General features: G+C 51.1%; 1 protein-coding gene and 1 long non-coding RNA gene across 4 annotated transcripts in view; one reads left to right on the forward strand and one right to left on the reverse strand.

The window, feature by feature from the left end:
- PRR5L (proline rich 5 like) overlaps window positions 1-15,430 on the forward strand; it is a 146,403-nt gene that overhangs the window by 34,554 nt on the left and 96,419 nt on the right. The window lies entirely within an intron of this gene.
- LOC111775886 (uncharacterized) lies at window positions 296-5,526 on the reverse strand. The gene is made up of 7 exons (XR_011423831.1): window positions 5,268-5,526; window positions 4,937-5,053; window positions 4,425-4,563; window positions 4,194-4,310; window positions 734-916; window positions 492-622; window positions 296-365 (listed from the first exon to the last, which is right to left on the reverse strand). It is a non-coding gene; the product is annotated as an uncharacterized lncRNA (long non-coding RNA).

Here is a 15,430-nt window from a genome sequence, read left to right on the forward strand (position 1 = left end):
TTGGGAAGCTCTTCTTTCAGGCAGATAAGGGGAGTTCAGAAAGAAAGACTCATCATGGTGCAATATTCTGGATTCCTTCACGCTACAACATTTTGCTCCATGTACCCTTACGTGACAACGTAGCAAAGGTTATTTTTCTCATTTTACAGATTGGGAAACTGAGGCTTGGCAGGATGAAGGAATTTGAACAAGGTCACACAGCTAGGAAGTGGGGAACTGGGCGTCACTCCTACCTCAGGGGACTCTGCAGCTTTGTCTTCCTATTACGTTGTGTTTTGAAATAAAAATCACTCACCAAAAGCCCTTAGTTTGGTTTTTAGCATCAGGTCTACTTATTATTTAGGTCCTTTGATTTTACTTCCCCCCTGGAATTGGAGGTAAAAGGGGAAGAACACACAGAAATCAATAATAATAATAATTTCACGAGGATTATCAAAAATAGCAACAATATTATGCAAAATTCTTGTGAATGCCAACATCAGCATATTTACCGCATCTCCTGCCAAAAACACTATCCTGCACAGCAAAACAAAGACACAAGCAGCCCAAGCAGCAAAAATCACAGGCTTGCCTCAGCTGCAGCTGGAGAAGTTGCCAGTTGTCCTCTGTGTGACTTCGGCATCTGGGGGGTGGAGAGAGCAGGGGTTGGTATGTCCTCTGGCATGAAATGGGCCTGGGCCCGAGACCCAGCTCCTCTGCTGTGTAACCCGAGTGATTCTCTGAACCCTCATACCTGATCCATTACTGATCCTCAGTCCATTATGTCCTCAGGACCTTGTCAACTCATCCATCTCCCTCCGTCTCCACTGCCTGCGCCCTCTTCAATCCACCACCGTCTCCTCCTGAAACACAGGGGTTTCCTAACTGGTCTTCCTGCTTTCCCTCTTGGTTTCTGTATTCGAGAGATTAGCTTTGGCTGGGAGTGGAAGAAAATCCAAAATAACATAGCTTAAACACAATTAAGAAGTTAATTTTTTCTCATATAAAAATCCAGGGAGCCCAGTGCACACCCATTAGAATATCTAAAACTTAAAAGACTCACAATACCAAGTATTGGCAAAAATGTCAAGCAACTGGCATTCTCATTCTCTGCTCATGGGAATATAAAATGCTACACTCACTTTGAACAACCGACTGATTCTCATATAGTTAAACATACGTCTGTCACACAGCCCAGCCATTCCTAGGTGTTTACCCAGAGAAATGAATCACATGTCTACACAAAGACTTGTACATAAATGCTCATAGCAGCCTTGTGAACAATAACCCCTAAAAAGTAAACAACCCAAATGTCCATCAACTGGTGAATGGATTAAACAAACTGTTGGAGCTCCTGTGGCGCAACCGGTTGGCGCACGGTCCTTATAAACAAACTGTCTACGTTCCTGATATAATGCACATTACATGTGCTACATTCATGAAATAGAATACTGCTCAGCAGTAAAAAGAACAAACTATTGATACAACAATATGGACGAACCTCAAAATAATTAACGCTGAACGAAAGAGGCTAGACACAAAAGAGTCCATGATTGCATTTATGTAAAGCTCTAGAAAATGAGAATTGTCATCACTGTAGTGACAGCACGCAGATCAGGAGGCCTCCTGCTGGGAGCAGAGGGAGAGTGAACTGCAGAAGGGCATGAAAATCTTTGGGGGGGTGACAGAAATGATATGACTCTTGGTTGTGTTGACAGGTAGTTACACGGATGTGTATGACTGTCAGGACACACCAAATTGTACACTTTAAACGGATGCAGTTGTCATTTCTTTTTCTATGTATATAAATTCTGCCTGAGTAAATTAAAAAGTTGACAGAGCTGTCCAGGGCTGGTAAATCTCTCCACGACGTCAGGAATCCAGGATCCTTTTTTCTGGTTGCTCCTCCATGCATGGCATCTTCCTCATGGCCCAAGATGGCAGCATCTGGTTTCCCGGATGCAGGACGGAGGAAGGGACAAAGAAGAGGGCAAAGAGCACAGCGACTTGCCTCTTAAAATATGGTCTCAGAAGCCCCTCCCACCTGAGGATTCTGCTTATCTGCCACGGGGGAAAACTTAGTCACATGGGCATACCGAGTTGCAAAGAGGGCTGGGAAACGTATCGTTATCCCAGATGGTGACATGTCCATCGAGGAAGGGCAAGATAGATATTGAGGGACAATTAGCAGACAATTTTTACACTGCCATTTGTCTCGTTTTCAAAATGTGTGTCTGATCATATTACCCTCTCTGCTTAAAGCTTTTCGGTGGCTTTCCAGAGCTCTCAGAATAAAGTCCGAATAGGCTCCTTGCTGTGGCCTCCTGGCCTGATCTCGCCCTGCCTGACGCCACCCGCGCTCTCCTGCCAGTGTGTCCCGCCTCGAGCTCCTTGGTGCACTGAGCACACCGGGCACACTGGGCACACCGAGCACACCGAGCACACCAGGTACCAGGTACGTCAGGCACACCGGGCACACCAAGCACACCACAGGGCCTTACCTCCCCACCTCCCTCCGCCTGGAGCGCTTTCCCTCCCTCTCCGCCCCGTCAACACTCCATCCTCGGCCTGGGCCATCGATCTCCGGGGTGGTTCTCGCTTCCTTCCCGGGCAGCGCTTCTCAGTTTCGACTCATGTATATGTGTGACATGTGAGTCCATCTTTCTCACACACTGGACTGTAGGCCCCTTCTTGTCCATGCCTGTGTGCCGGGGTCTAACCCAGCACCCGACAAGGCGGGAGCTAAACACGCTTTTATGCCCGAGAGCGTGGCGACGGCACGGTGCCCCGCGCTGCCGACTGCACCAGGTTGCTCAGGGATGGAGGCTCCGTGAGCGCTGCCCACACCGCAGCCCCTCGCCCTTCACCCCTGCGAGGCGGCGGCTTTGGAAGGCTGAACCGCATCCATCTGATCTTCTGTTCTGGCCTCCTCCCCGAATGTTCGTTCCAGTCCCGTCTATGCTTCGAGGGGACATCTTTCCACGAATACGTCCGCTTGGGTGGCAGGTGTGGGGGATGTGAAATGAATCCAGTTTGTGGCAACAAAGTCGCTGTTCATTAGCTCCCATTTCGGTGTGGGGGAAACTTGAATCATTGAGGGTGGAACAGAAGTGGCGTGCGGAGGACGGCAACGTGCTGCAAGGTGTTCACGGTGCTCGTTTAACCACGAGGCGGGCGCTGTCGATCTACTGGCGGGACACATTGTGCTCAAGCGCATGATATTTATTTGAATGCAGGTACAGCACGGTCTGCTTAAGTGGGAGCTCTGACAGGATAATTACAGGACATTAATAGATTCAGACGAACAGGTTCTCCAGAGCACAACTCATAGTTAGTCAGCCGTATATTAAGCAAAAGTGAAAACCACTTTTCTTTATAAATATTTTCTTATCCAGAGTTTCCTTGATTTACAAAGCTTTGCCATAGCTAAGCCAATTAGTGGGTTTTCTTATAATTTTGAAGTGGAAATACTCTGAGTCAATCTTGTGTAGACCTCCAAACATAGTCAAAGAAATAAATAGGAAACTTGAGAGTGTACGCAGAAGTGGAGGGAGGTGGTGGTGAGGATGTGGCAAGCGCTTCTTGGCAAGAGCGCCAGTCTAGAAACTTCTTCCTCTGGGTGCTAAATGAGGGGCCTCGGGCCCAGTGCATCCCAGGCGTGGCTCATTTTGTACCACCCTGGCCATTTCTGCATGTCTGATTACCAACCAGGCATTGCTTACTTAATGAGATCTGTTCTATTTTTCAAACTTAAATTTACTTAGAAAGGCAAACTAAATTAACTGTAAAAGAAAATTCATAACGCCAGCTCTAGCAGGTCAAGAATTTTTCTGTTTTGCTCTTTGTTCTATCCCCTCAGGCCTAATAGAGTGCCTAGTAGGTACTCAATGGATGTTTGTCGAATGAATAAATGTCGTTATCATCAATAGAAAAGCAAGTATTCCTCTAAGATATGTTGTCAATATACAGCTACTACAAGCAATTAAAAATGTTATCTGCTCCCCACTTAGAATCTTCTCGCATGCCACCAGTGGTACACACCATGCCCCACACTTTTCTAGGCCACATGGCAATTGTGGCCTAGAAAATTGACATCATTTCATCATTGACTTACTGTCTTATTTCATCATTGAAATTATGAAATCATTATTATGAAATATTATATATGAAATTGTGAAATCGTCAATTATGAACTCATTTCATCATTGACTTACTGTCTTACTCACTACACAGGCAACTCCATTCTTGCTGGTTGTGTCCATCCCTGTCTTCCCCTGTCTTCCTGGCACCCAGGACAGTGGGGTGCACACACCAGGTATAAATACAACAATCTGTGGGTGAATGAATGACCTCATATAGTTCCTACAGCAACTCTAGGACGTAAACCGTTATCCCCATTGTCATATAGATGAAGAAGAAAGCACGGCACAGAGGCGTTGACTAACTTGCCCAAGGTTGCAGCGCTGGTAATGGAAGGAGCTGGGATGTGGACCCAGCAGTAAGTCAGGAGGAGTCCTGCGTTTTAGATCTGATCCTGGACTGTCGGATGTTCTCTGGTCCAGCCTGAGCCACCAAGCCTGTCAACTTTAGTTAGACCGATGAAGCAACAAGTTTTTTCAACCTTATCAAAGGATATTATGCTTTGTGTATTTTTTCACTTTTTTATCTCAATTCTTAGGATGGTTTTCCCTCACAACAGGTTTCAGGACGTGCTCATTTGTGATGGTCAACTTTATGCATGGACTTGACTGGCCACAGGTGCCCAGACATTTGGTCAAATGTGGTTCCGGGTGGGTCTGTGCGGGTGCTTTTTGGATGGGGTTGGCATTTGAACCCGTAGACTGAGTGGAGCAGATTGCCCTCCCCACTTGAAGGTCTGAATAGAACAAACAGGGCTGAGTCAGAGGAAACTCCCTCCCTGCCTGACTGCCTTTGCGCCGGGACGCTGGCCTCCTACCTTTGGACTCAGACGTGGCCTGGAACGACGCCATCGGCTCTCCCGGGTCTCCAGCTTGTCACCTGCAGATCTGAGCACTGCTCAGCTCCATAACTGCATAAACTCATTTCTCATCATCTGTGTAATAAGGAACATGCATATTCTATTCCTTCTGTTTCTATGGAGAACCCAGACTAACACACTCATTTATTCACCTTGCCTAAATTACCACACTAACCTCCTCTCTGAGCTCCCAGCCTCTAGGTTCTCCTCCTCGCAAGCCCATTGCACAGTTGCTGCTAGATTGTTCTGTATGGTACTCTTTACATCAAATATCCATCTTGTTACTTGCCTGTTCATAAATTTCCAGTGGTTGCCTGCAGCCGCAGGATAAAGCATGAAGACTTTGGCTTGTGTATAAATTAGGTTTGGGTTTGGTTGCATGTTAAAATAGACCCCAAATAACAGTGACTTAAACTGTATAATTTATTTCTCTTGTGTGTAACCATGCAGAGGTAGGATATCTGAGGCTGGTATAGTTATCAGAGAGCTTGGTTCCTTCCTTCCTCTGCCATCAGTCTTAGAATTGTGCCTCATGATCTAAGATGGCTGCTAAAACTCCAGCCATTGTGTCAACATTCCAGAATTTGCACATAAGACTTTCCCTTAAGTCCCATTGATCTTAGCTAAATTAGAACTTAGTCGCTCAGCTACCAGTAAAACTGAGAAGTAGAGTCCATTCTGGGCAAATAAATTAGATGTTTTGTTAAAAAATACGAAGGGGAGACATCTAGCAATCTCTACCATAGCCTGGCATTGAAGGCCTTTTTCAATCAAGTATCAGCTCAGCTCTCCAGCTTTCCTTCTCCTACTAGCTGTTCTGAACACTTTGTCCCCATCCAGTTCCCGTGCTCACTGTCCCCAACACACCCAGTACTCTGTCGCCGTCTCTGCGCTTATTCAGCCCTCTTGGAATGACTCTTGGTTTCACATCTAAGCCACACCTTTGCTTCCAGGGGACTGTCCCCAACTGCATGGATCCTGGTGATTTCTTCTGAAACGGACCTCTTCCAGCAGGGACCGTGGATCTGACACATCCAGACTCCCCCTCTCCTGCTTCGGGCCACCCCGCTCTGATGCCCTGAACGGCGGGGACCTTTCTTTGTTAATCTCTTACACACTTGGTCTTGTCTGCCCCACGCCCCCCGACTTCCAGATTCCCTGAGGACAGGGGCCCCTTACTCAGTGAGTATTCACTGGCCTCCCTCACATCCCGTGCTGCCCCGAGGGGGAGTGAGCAGTGAATAAGACGTGGGCCTCTCCTCAAACTCCTACTGTCCCCAGGAGCCTGGTTGCAAAGCTTGCACACAGTAAGTGCTTCATACATTTCTATTGCTCTGTGGGCATTAAGAGCTGACATTTATTTGAATGGTTATTACTCATCTTCCTGATAGCATTTACTAATTACTGTGTGCCAGTACTATGCTAGCTTTTCACATGTGTCACTTCATTTCCTTCTTGTGACAGCGATGAGATAGTCACTAGTAATTTTCACAAATAAAAACGAGGCACAGAGAGCTTAGGTTTCTTGTTTAACGTCACACAGCTGGTAAGAGGTGGAGCCAGGAATTAATCCAGGCAGCTTGAATCCTGAAGGTCTTAGTCACTATGCTGAGAGGGTGACTGGAAAGTGAGGGTGGTCCCATGATGGCAAGATTTAGCAGCACCATTTAAAGTGGCCATCTCCTATCTGGACCTTGCCTGCCACCCTGGCCAGACAGGAAGCTTGCCTGGCTAGGATGCCCTTTCCCCACGGAGTGCGGCCGGGTGGGCACTGCTGGCCCACCGCTCCCGTCCGGGTCTGCACTGCCCGCTCTGTCCTCCAGGGGGTCGGGTCCCCCAAGGCGGTAAAACCAGCCCCCTCCCTCTGCATTTCGGGGGGCCGCAGGCTCTGGTCCCACCCTTTCTGCAGGACACGTGCAGGCTTGGTGGAGGCCGCGGTCCGGAGGCCCCGCTGGGTCAGGCCCACTGACTTGTTTCGTTGTGTCCACCTCAGCTTTTAATGTTTTTTAAACTCATGGTCGGCATTTACAAATTAGAAGATGTCACACAAAATCTGGATTTTTGGCTTCTTTTGCAAAACTGGAAGATTTGGAAAGGCCGGTCTGTGTGCCCAGAGGCTCCGGCGGCCGCGTCCACGTGGAGCCTGTTGTCTGAACTGGCACCGTGTCCTCGTCCCTGCGACCCGGACACCTCCAGCCACACTCCTTTCTCAGCAGCCGAGGACAGATAGTAAAGTGCCCCCAAGTCCGCCCGTCCGTCAGGCCCCACTCTGCGTGCTGTGCTGTCACCGCCGCGGTCACCTCGGGGACAGGCGCTGCCACGGCCGCCGCGTGCAGGAGGAGGGGATGGCCAGCGGTGACAGTGGCGAGGGCTGGGCCTCACAGCGGCCACGGGTCCCTCCCAGTGGAGGCGCTGGGATCCACGCCACTGCCCTAGAGGGGGAGGGCCATAGGGGGACTGTGCCTGGCCCCCGCGTTGCCTCGTGTTGACACCCTGAAAACACAAGCCCACCCGCTGATTTCCCGCACAACAGCAGGCGAGTGGGGCGGGCTGCTCTCCCTTATTGCTTGAGCAAAGCTGCACCTGGCGCATAGGGCGCGGCAGGGGTGGTCGTGGCAGGGCCAGTGGCGTGGCCATCATGGAGCCAGCTGCGGGGGCCTGCGCGTCGGGCCGGCCCGGGGTGGGGAGAAGCCCTGACCCCACAAGGCGTGGGCTGGGCAAGGGTTTGCAAACAACTATTACGACAACCCCGCCGGCAGCTCCCACAGCAGGCCCGTGGGGGTCCTGGGCTCAGGGAGGATGGCAGAGCCCCTGCCAGGTGGCCCACTCCTGCCATCAGGCTCTGTCCGTCCACGCAAACACCTCTGTCCAGCTTGGCAGCTCTGAGCTCTGAACCAGCGGGAACCCTTTGACATGATCAGACAGAAGAGGAAAACTAAGGCCCAGTGAGGGCGGTACTTGCTCCGGTCACACAGGCAGTGAGGGTCAGGGCCAGGCTCAGGTCCCAGGTGAGGTGAGCGGTGGGCGGCCCCAGCACAGCTTTTGGCACAGCGGGGGTCCTTTCCCTCTGAGAGGCCAGGGAATCTGCTCTGGATTCTCTTCTGGGTCCTAAATGGGCTCTGCCCCAGCTCTGAACTCTGAGCAACCCTCTGCCAGGAGAGACAAGGGCAAGGTCATTGTTAACAAGTATTTATTCTTAGTAAAACCATGGTACATTTACAGTAAGTGACAACATTAATGTATAGTTACAGTATCATACAATATTACAGCAATAAAATAACGCCTGTCCCTTTGTACATCCTGCCCAAGCAGCTAGTCGAAACACATTTTCCAGGACTGCAAGCCCCCGGGCTTTTCAAGGTGACCCCCTCCCCTTGGAACAGAGGGAACTGATTATCCTGCTGAGCCTCTGTCCACCTGTCACTGAAGCGTTAGCCCGTGAACACCTGTGGTCCCTCTCCCCCCGCTTCACCCCAGGGAGGCGTGCGGGTGCAGGACCCAGTGCCAAGCTGGGCACGCAGGGCTGGGCCCCCAATGTGGAGTCCAGGCGGTGAAAGGAGCCCGGCGCGCAGAGAGAGCCTCAGGGAGCTGAGCCTTCGTCCCCGGCTCCGAGGCGGAGGCAGGTTCAGGGGGGTGGCGGCCGTCTCAAGGCCCTCAGGTGACAAGGTCTCTGAAGCTGTCGCTTGAGCGCTTCTGCGCACTGGGCGCTGCGGGTGCAAAGATGGCCACACCTGCGGCCAGTTAGGGGACCCTAATGCCCCAGACCCGGGCTTGAGAGAGTGAGGAACACAGGCCGGAAGGGGGACCTCCAGGGCCGACGTGGACGAGGGGTCACAGGAGGCCACTAGCCGGGCGGGGCAGGTTCCCCTGCGAGCCTGTCTCCTGCTGCGTGACATGGAAAGGGAGCAGCTCCATGTGCTCGCTCTTGAGGCTGTCGTGAGGCCGTCACAGGACGCGGGGGCTGCAGGCGCGGGGGACCCTCCCCACGGGGCCACCCAGCTGTCCCAACCATGCAAGGCCAGAGCCAGTCCTCCGGCTCCAGGACGCGGAGGGAATCATCCAGGCTGAGGGCGGGCAGAGGAGGAGGAGGAAGGAAGAGACACCCGGATGGGAAGGCACCCGGGGTGGGCAGGCGACAGCTCGGGGACAGTCTGCTCAGTGGCCGCCGTGCACGCACTGTGGTCCCGGGTCCGCGTGTCCGTCGCCGCGCGAGGCCCTCGGTGGACCAGCCGCCGCTCACGGATGCAGATCTCTCGGGAGGATGCGACAGACCCCAGGCGGGTGGGGGGCGAGAGCTGAGGTGCCCCCAGCCCGCGGAGGCTCCCCCAAGGGAAGTCCAGGATGCCCAGCGCTGGGCCAGGCGCGGCCCACCAGCGCCAACCCGGAAACACGAAGCCGAGACCCGGGCAGGCGGGAGGGGTACCGCCCCGTGGGCACGAGGGGACTTTGACTGCAACACCCCATCCCTGGAGAAGCGGGGCCAGGCCTCCCAGGCCCGGAGGGCGCGCCCAGGGCGGGCGGGCGGAGCGGAGGGTGGCTCCCGAGTCCCGGGCGCTCTCGGCTCTGCATGCCCAATAAAACCGCCCTGAACGCGGAGCTCTCGGAAGACCAAGGGCGCTGCATGGGATTCTCAGGCGCCCTGCAGGCGGCCCAGGAACCTGGGGCTCCGCGCTGGCTCCCTCAGGAACTCTCAGCATCCTGACTCGGGACCCTTTGCCCACCGGTCTTGTGGCCCCATTACACACGGCCGCACTGCAGAAAGGAATGGGAGAACACAAATTCATTAAAAAGAGAAAAGAAAGAAACCCTAGTTCAAAGTCGGTAAGGGAATAAAAAATGTAGAAAATGCAAAGTTCAGAATATGGAGCTACCTATGATTCTTGCTCCAGATTTAAATAACGTAATTGTTGTACTTACGAGTGGCAGGGAGTGTCTTTACTGCTTTACAGGCGGGACCTGTGTCATTTACTCTGAAACTGCAGCACAGACCACATGATATTAGGTATATTATGTGAAGTGACATCCCCAGGCAGCTCCCAGGGGTGGTCAGCAAGAGCGAGGTCGGAAGAGTCTCACCCCAGAAGGGCTTCCCTGTCTTTACCTCTGGGAGACGCCAGACGCTCTGCCAATAAGCAAACTGCATCAGAAATGAGTTTTCTCCTGTTGACAGCTGTGATGGGTGCTAGAGAGGGCACTCAGTTATTTTCAGTGAGTGCCATTCAGGTTTGTAGATTGGCCAAAATGTTTTATTATCGATACTCCATCCTTGTGTGAAAGTATATAAGAATTCAAGTCTTGGCACCTAAATGGCCCTCGATCTAACTGTTTGGAGAATTACTTGCTTGCCTGAGGCTGGCCACAACAGTCCCATAGTCCTGCCTCTGAAATACTGTTTCAGCTGCCTTGGGAGCCTTTCATGCAACAATTCTGAGCAGTAAAGACAGCGAGAAGGAACTTCAATGGAGCATGCAGCACAGGTCATAGGAACTACATATTCCTGCTCACTAATAAAAGTTTAGCAAAGGTTAGTAGTGTAAAGGAGGAAAAGCTTTTCCTCTGTCCTCTTAGATTCTGTATCTGGGGCCTGTGAATTAAACTGACAAAAAAGATTAACAGGAGAAAATTATTTTGTATGCCCATGGGAAGCCTCACAGAAAAGAAGTGAAAATTCCCCACAAGTGGTTAAGCCTGGGAGCTCGTATATCAATTTAACAAAGGGTAACAAATTGTGGAGAAGTGACAAGACAAAGGAAAGGGGGTTTGGGCTTCTAGCGGTCCACGGAAGATAAGGGCTGTTTAGGAAGGTTTCTTTTGCAGACTCCAGTCTCACCATAATTCCCTGACTCAGGCACTATTACTGCCTCCACTTAGCGCCGAGGAAACCGGCCTGGAGAGCTGGAGCCACTCATGCAAGGATGCAGCGTCAGGACATAAACTAGGTCATTTGATTAGAAAGCCTGTGCTCTTCCCACCATGCAGAAGTAAGTTTTATGAGTTTTTTTCTTGATTTTACAATATCGCATGCTCACAGAAAAATTGGAAAACACACGAATGTGGAACAGCCTGATTCCACTGCTCACAGCAAACCACATCCAGCCCTGGCGTGAGCCCTCCAGCTCATTTCTGTGCATATTTAGGTGAGATTGTGTGGTGCGCACAGTTTTATGTGCTGCTTACTTAACAAGTCATCAATAATTCTCCATGTCATTAACAATTCTGCATTACATCGTTTTTAAGGTGAACAGGATATTCCACCCCATGACTATGTCCTATCGCCTCTTCTTGGATGTTTAACTGCACTCTGACTTTTTGCTGCCATCAGTAGGAGATGGCGGCCTCGGAAGGTAATCTCTTGTTTACTTTTATACTATTTCTTCAGGGCAGATTCCTGGAAAGGAAATTTGTGGGACAAAGGGCAAGAAGGTTGAATGGACATTATGAGGCATTAAAATCGACCACAGTGTAGTCTGTGTCTGTAAATAGCAAGGTCAGCATGACTTTCTAAGACCCAGATTAAAAATCAAGACATTTGCGTGGACTTGCCGCCGGCCGTCAGTTTATTTCCAGCTACTTTTCTAAGCAGTAGGGGGCAGCACAAACAAATGCCGCTGGAGAGCCTCGTTGGCCATTGAATTTGACATTTTTGTAGCCTTTTATTTATTTATTTTTTTGCCAAACTTCCTTTGTTAAAATTTAGCCACAACAAAGTCATCAAATTTGCAGGCAAAGGCCAGAGAGGGAAATCTAGTTTACTTGAAAGATTTACGACTTTCAGGAATGTTCCGGAAGACTGATGCAGATGGCAAAGGCTGGAGGGAAAACAGGCTTTCCGGCTGGCCTTGCGCCGGAGGCTGGGAGGCAGGTCAGGGTGACAGCAGCGGAAGGAAGAGTGGTGTCAGCCGGTGGGACTGAGGGTGGCATTCCGGGACCAGGGACCAGCGAGAGGGCTGGAAGCAGGTTTGTCTTCCCAAACAGGATGGCGGAGGAAGGGGGGCGCGTGACGGCCGCCTGAGGCTGACTGTGCAACAGCAAGCCGAGGTCAACGACGCAGAGGGCGAGCGTTAATGAGTGACAGAGGAATCGGCCGTGGCCCCGGCCGGTGACAGGGCCCCTCTGCCTCAGCAGGGAGCGTGATTGTGGTGGCCCTGGGGCCAGGGTTGTCGACCTGAGGACTGGGCGCCCCGAGGAGTCGGCGCCGGTGAGGGCATCTCCAGGCAGCCTGAGGGACAGGATTTATGCAGAGTTCATGGGAAAAATAGACACATTTTTCTGGGGGAAGATCTATAGCTTTCAGGAGTCTCGGTACCCCGAAAGATTAGGAACAAGTGATCTGTGTATATTCCTCCATCTGCGGGATCAAAAAGGCACTCTCTCCCCCGAACTGTCCCATCTGCCCTGTCCCAAAGGCACCTCTTGCCCTACAAGCAGCAGAACACGGGCCAGGATGGCACAGCGGGGTGCCCCAGCCTACACATGTGTTGGGGGGGTGCTTGGCGGGAGGTGTGAGTGGGTGGGGTGACAGAGCCTGGAACCTCAGGGAGAAGCTCTGTGGCCCAGCAGAAATCTGGGAAGCGCCCAGGCAAATCTGTTAGGACAAGATTGCCGCTTGAGATCCACTCTCTTTTCTAGAAGTTTAATTCATCCCCCTGGAGCCTGGCGACACCCAGGGCTGGCCACAAGTGCTGCTAGAAGAGGCTGATTAGCCTGGAGGGGGCCTCACATTGGAGCCCTGTGGATCTCTTCATTATAGCCAGTTTCTTCTGAAGGATTTAAAAAGATGGATGCTTGTCACAAGCACTGTCCACAGTGGCAGAAACCTGGAAGCCATCCCATGTCACCACACTTCGCTTCTGACAGACGTGTGGGTTTCCCACACCTAGCCGTGCTTCAGGTCTCTGCGACACCACCTGGGTGTCCCACAGGTCAATTCCCTTTGACACTAATTACAGAGTTAGCCCGGACCCCGCAGGTTAGGGGCTCGATCCTCCACGACTGCTACCCTCACTTCAGATGCCGATCACGAATAGCGGGGTCCAAGGTTACCCAGGCTTCTGTCTGACTTGGCTACAAATTGGGTATTCCCACGACCCCCTCCTCAGCTCAATAATCTGCTCTAAGGGCTCACAGAACCCTGGGAAACACTTTACTTGCTATGACCAGTTTATTGTAAAGGATATTATAAAGGATACAAATGAGGAGCCAAGTGAAGAAAACAGGGCAAGATCTGGAAGGATCCTGAATGAGGAGGTTCCATCCCCGTGCAGTTTGGAGTGCACTGTCCTCCCAGCGTCTAGATGTGCTTACGAACCCACAAGCTCTCTGGACCTCTTTGTTTAGGGTTTTTACGGAGGTTCCACTATGTGGCACGATTGATTAAATCATTGGCAGCTGGTGACAGGACTCAATCTCCAGCCGTCCCCCACCCCCGGAGGCTGGGCGTGGGACTGAAAGTTCCGTCTGATCACTTGGCTGTTCCTCTGGCAGCCAGCACCCATCCTGAAGTCACTGAGGAGCCACCAGAGTCACCCCGTTGGCATAAACTCAGGTGTGGTTGGAAGGGGCTTATTATGAACAACAAAGACACTCGTCTCATTCCTGCCACTCAGGAGATGCCAAGGGTTTGTGCCACACATATATTTATACACTTGTCTATATATACTTGTCTATATATATTCCTTATTATACCACAGTATTGCAAATAGTGAAACCATAGACTAAGGTGTAGTACCTCCGTATTAAGAAATAGCAGATAGCTTTTTAAAAGAACGTCTGATCTGCATGCAGTGACCTCAGCGGTGTCCGTGATATTTTCTGAAGTGAAAACCAGGTTGGAGTGTGGTGCATAGTGCAGAGGGACAAACAGATTCTGTTCAGGGCCAAATAGCAAAGGTTTTAGGCTCTGCCACCGTCCTGCAAAAAGCAGCCGCGGACCATCTGTGAACAAATGGGCGTGGCTGTGTTCCAATAAAACTTTATTTACAAAAGCAGGCCCGGGGGCCAGTAGTCTGCAGCCGTAGTTTGCTGACACTCGACATAGAGTGTGATGTTTTTGAAAGGAGCCTTTGTACACCGTGTATATGGCTGGTAAAGATGGGTTCCAAACTGTTAACGTTGGTTGCCTTGGGGAGAAAAAGAGTCGGGTGGGGGAGGGAGGTGGTTCACTTTTTCTTCATTCATTTCCGTTCTGTTTGATTTGCAATGAAACACATGTGTTGCTTGTGCAGTTTCTTTTTCCAGTTCTGAAAATGGCGTAATGAAGATGGGGAGCTCTCAGCTGTGGAGGAGGGCCTTTGCCTGGAGAGCGGGAAAGTTCTGACTGGAGTTAAGGAGGTCTGAGTTGGCTACAAGCTCCAGAGAAACCCGCAATTGCTAAGAACCTGACCCAGTCTGAGACAATGATAATGAAAGTATGACTTTATGATAAATAGAAGGGACGGCTCCATTGTTCTTTGCACCAGTCAAGCCACACCCGGATTCCTCTTCTGAATTTGGGGTCTGGGTTGTAGGGCAGACATGGCCAGAGTAGATTAGTGCTGAAGACAGAGCCTGGGAAGGCAAAGGGCATGGAAGTTCCATCAAGAGGAGCAGAGCACACTTGGCCTGAAGAGGAGAGGGTGAGTGTGGGGCGCGACAGCTGCCCTCACATAGCGGAGGGGAGAGAGGAAGCGCCACCCAAGCTCCAGAGTCTGTGCCTGAACCACAGCGACCCTTCTTCTGTCCTGGAGCAGAGGCTGGCCCGGCCGCCAGGGGTACTGGAGGGGATGAGATCAGCTGGAGGATCTCTACGGGACGCTTTTCTCAAATACTCCAGAAGGAGTGGTCTCCGTAGGACTCGGAAGGCAGATGCTATGGCGGCTCGGGGCCTGAACGTTGGGGTGGGCAGACGTGGGTTTGCAGCTGGGCCTGCCGGTTAAGAGCCAGCAACCTTGGGCGAAGTTTCTGTACCTCTCTAAGCCTCCATTCTTCCTCCGTAAGGGAGAAAAATAGAATAATAATAATAATATCGTTATGCGTCATTTAACGACGGGGATACGTTCTGGGAAATGATTCATTAGGCGATTTTATCATCGTGCAAACACTGTAGAGTGAACTTACACAAACCTGGTGGTGCAGCCGATTACACACGAGGCTACAGTGTGCCAACCTTATGGGACCACCGTTGGATATGCGGTCCGTCGTTGACCCAGACATCTTTAGGTGACTCACGACTGTCATCATCCTAATAATACCACCTATTTCATAGGTTATTATGAGAACGAAATGAGTCAGTCACGTTCGGCACTTTCCATGATGCCTGGCACAATAGATAAGTGCTTAGTAAATGTTAATAGTCTGTTGCCATGGTGATGATTATTGTGGTTGTTATCCAACCTCTGGGTCACTCTTTCGGTTTACTCCCATAGCTGTTTGACAGGCCTGTCCCCTTAACCTCACAACTTTTTGCCCCATTTT

Source organism: Equus caballus, chromosome 12 (assembly GCF_041296265.1).
Source record: "Equus caballus isolate H_3958 breed thoroughbred chromosome 12, TB-T2T, whole genome shotgun sequence".
Taxonomy (NCBI): domain Eukaryota; kingdom Metazoa; phylum Chordata; class Mammalia; order Perissodactyla; family Equidae; genus Equus; species Equus caballus.